Source organism: Salmo trutta, chromosome 38 (assembly GCF_901001165.1).
Source record: "Salmo trutta chromosome 38, fSalTru1.1, whole genome shotgun sequence".
NCBI lineage: Eukaryota > Metazoa > Chordata > Actinopteri > Salmoniformes > Salmonidae > Salmo > Salmo trutta.
The window spans coordinates 5103509-5107546 of NC_042994.1; positions in this window are offsets into that span (position 1 = coordinate 5103509).

Genomic DNA, 4038 nt, shown 5'->3' on the forward strand with positions numbered 1-4038 from the left:
CAACAGGTGTGTGTGTGTGTGTGTGTGTGTGTGTGTGTGTGTGTGTGTGTGTGTGTGTGTGTGTGTGTGTGTGTGTGTGTGTGTGTGTGTGTGTGTGTGTGCATACGTGTGCTTGCGTTGTAATGAAATTCCTGGCTATCCCCGTCCACAACACCCTAGCAAAACTAAAACCTACTTGAAGGTAACAGCACTCACTTTTGCCCCCAGTGGCTGATTTCCACGTAATCTCCTGACGTCCTCAGATGGATGGACGTTGAATACTGACTTGTACCGTGGGCTACCGGGCTGGGACAGATACCTACAGAAAGCATCTCTGTGTTGTTTTATTTTGGTTAAACGTAATGGTGTTATCTTTCATATTGGAACCCGACACCTTGATTCTGTATCTGTTATGTTGTTAGAGTAAAGTTTCCTATCAAAGTTAACTCTTATACTTCCTACTGAGATGCATTGTGATCATAACTCATTGCAATCGCCTGTTACACACACACACACACACACACACACACACACACACACACACACACACACACACACACACACACACACCTCGTGTTTCCTGACGTATAGCTGAACACTCCTGTCTGGTGACACAGTTGACACCGTCTGTCTCTGTCCTATTCAGACACAGTCGGCAAATTAACCACGGTAACTCTTCCTCTCTGTCCGTTGGTTTATAATGAGACTATACACCAGCCTAGCTCTCCAGTCTCCAGCAGAAACAGACCGGCCGTAGGGCAGTTTGGCAAATGCCAGATGGGCTGGTCCATTGTTAGCTGAGTGGGCCTGTCTAAGTAGTTTTTTCTTGAGCAGAATTATCATTATTTGGCCAATACTGGGGGCCTTGAAGAAAATGGGCCAGTGTGGGGACCTCCAGGAAGAACCGGTGTTATAAATGCCCAGGCCGATTTCTGGTCCCAATCCGTCTCTGGTCTCCAGCCTATACTGCATTATATTATATTACATTATATTATACACATCTCTCCTGTCATTCTCTCTCCGCAGTCTCTATGGGTTTTTTTCATTACTGGTACCTACTAAACGAGAATGCTAGAAATTAATGGAATGCCTTCTTATCCTATTAGAACCCAATGGCCTGTGGAAAGTGTTGGGGGCACACACACACCACTTCCCTCTGTCATCGCAATGCGTCATTAGAAGTTTTATACATTTTTACAATTCTAGAAAAAAATCATGCCGGTGATTCATAAATGCAGCTATTTTTATACAACTGCATTTTTCTATGAGTCTCTTGTTGTAGCTGGAACCTGATGCACCTGAGGGAGGGATGTGTGTGTTAATGTGTGTGATGAACAACAATCAGCCAAGAGCAGAGAGCTCTTAATGGGATGACATGAATGAAACAGATATTGTGAAGTGGCAAACAGATATTGAAGAGGGCCAAGCGTGTCATGATGAATGTATTATTCGACAAATTAGATATTTTCACTCATCTTTGGTAAAAAAAAAAAAGTTTTAAAACATTGTTCCATTTCAACTGGCACTGTATTTTTTGTGCACGTTATGGGTAATAGGGTGCATTATATAGGGAATAGGGTGTTATTTGGGGTGCTTCCTAGAATGCAATTCAGGCCCCTAATCTAGGTCAATATATAGTAGGAGGAAGATAGCCTTACTGTCATAGTCCGACTTACTACCTGTATGTCAGTTGGGATAGTGCCTTGAGTGCAGGTTGGGCCCTAGCCTGTCAGAGATGTCTTCATGGGTCTGTTCACAGTACCACAGTGTAGGAGGAGGATACTAGAGGATAACCTTCCTGTCACAGCCTGTGATTTATTACCTATCTGTCTGAAGGGGGGCTCCAGTCTCTCACTCATTCAATTACCACTGTTTTATGACTCGCAGACCATCCACAGAGCACACATGCGCACACGCACACGCACACACACAGCATCCCCCAGAGTAAACACAGTAATCTCTGCTCAATCAAATACAGCCAGAGGGCCTCATCCAGATTGGATAACTCGCAGTCCTGAAGATGCCATGCTGCCAGGCAGTCCCTACTCCCCACCTTTATTGGTTTGTTTGGGCTTTTACAGCAAATAGCTAATAACTGAGTCTGTCTGGTTTTTCTACTCGCTGCTGCCACAACACAACAATACAAAAAAATTGGTCTGTTTTTTTACACTCATTTTCTCCTGGCTGTCACTGAGGGATAGAGCTGTTCGGTTGTTCATTGATAATCTGTTCATCCATATGTTTCCAAGCCTACGACCAAACATAGCATCATGTAATGTTCTACCGTCTATGTTGGAGATGAGGACAAAACAACAATCGTGATATTGATGATTTCTCAGACATTTTTGAACATTTCCTGGCTGTCACTGTAGAAAGAGCTGTTTGTCTGTCCTTCGATAAACCCGACAAAACTTTCTACCGTTAGTCCAAGTAATCACACATTACAAACATCTCATAGACCATCTATGTTGGAGATTAGAACAAAACAACAATTATCACTGTCTAGGCGTCTCCTTATTGGTTCAATGAATCTCAATCACATGCTGGTAATGATCATGACAATCTCATTCCACACCTTGCAATAACCCTGATGTAACGTTGGCGCGCTGAGACATCCTCCTCCGGGAGTCTCTGCAAACCTAAGAAGGATGCCGGCAATTGAACCTCGGTCGGTTGCCTGACTGCCTCTAATTTCAGCCATTTGAAGCATATCTGTAATCGTTTCCTGCTGCATTACCTTCGGAGTGTGTGTGTCTCTCCAAGGATGAGGTGCTTCTGAAAGAACAGATACTCGTTATCGCTTATCTCCTCAAGCGCTGCCGCGCCGACACCAGTCGGTGACGACGGTGGCAGGCCTGCATAGCCTACAGTACAGCCTTGAGTACCACTCTCTCTTCCATGTTTGTGTGGTTTTATTGAACGATAGGACAGTGAAAAGAAGACAATAAAGGTATGAGTGTGAGACAGAAGGGGACTGGGTAGAGTTTGAACCCATGCCAAATCAGGCCAATCAGCGTCCTGTCCAGGGGGTGTACTTATACATCAAATTGCCTCAAGTTACAACAAGAGATAAGCTCCTGCCCTATGGGCCGTTCTGGCTCCTGCCCTATGGGCCGTTCTGGCTCCTGCCCTATGGGCCGTTCTGGCTCCTGCCCTATGAGCTGTTCTCAAGCGAGGCTACTTACTTTACTTACTACAACTCAGGCTGCTACGTGTTGTTTTCATATTTCAGCTGAGAGTTCCCACTTAGCCACTTAGCAGGGGGGAGGAGAGGTCCCCAGATGTGAGAGCAATGGAGGGAGGGATGGTGGAGCTGGAGAACGACTGGGGGGGGGGGGGGGGGGGGGGTTGTTAGTAAGAGGGACCAGAATAAGCTGGCTGTTTGTTATGTTGGCCCCCCAGGGACCCTGAGGATAGACTACTAGGGACAGGACAGGCTGGACAGGCTCCATCTGGCTCCATGCTGAGTGGGTCAGAGAGATAACACACACACACACACACACTCTTGACCAATCACTGGGGGATGACACATCCAGAAAAATGTTCCTCTCTCTAGGATCACATCCTTAAAGTGGGCTATGGGGTAATGTTTCTGTTTATATACATCTCAATATGGGATCAGCACTTTTCCTTGACCCATGAGACCTGAGATCAGGAAAATACTCCAGTTATAAGAGAACTAAAAGTGTGTGAATGTATAAATGAGGCCTCTGACTGGACATCATACTGTACCACATAGTAGTTCATGAAAAATGGAATACCACGGGCTATCTGCTGCTTTTTGGGGTCATTTTTCATTTTGTGAAAGATTCGATCTCACTATTTTGCTGACAAAATCCCCCATGGTCTGAGTAATTCCCCATGAAACAAACAAAACTACCAACATGTGAGCAGAGAAAGAGAGAGAAAGAGAGAGAAAGAGAACGAGAGAGCGAGAGAGAGAGTGTAGAGAGCAGAGTAGAGCAGATGGTTTCCCTCCCCTAAGCTCTCCTCTCCACTTTTCCTGCCGCTGCTCGGATGGACAGACCTGCCTGTTGTGAGGAAAGAAGGATCAAATGA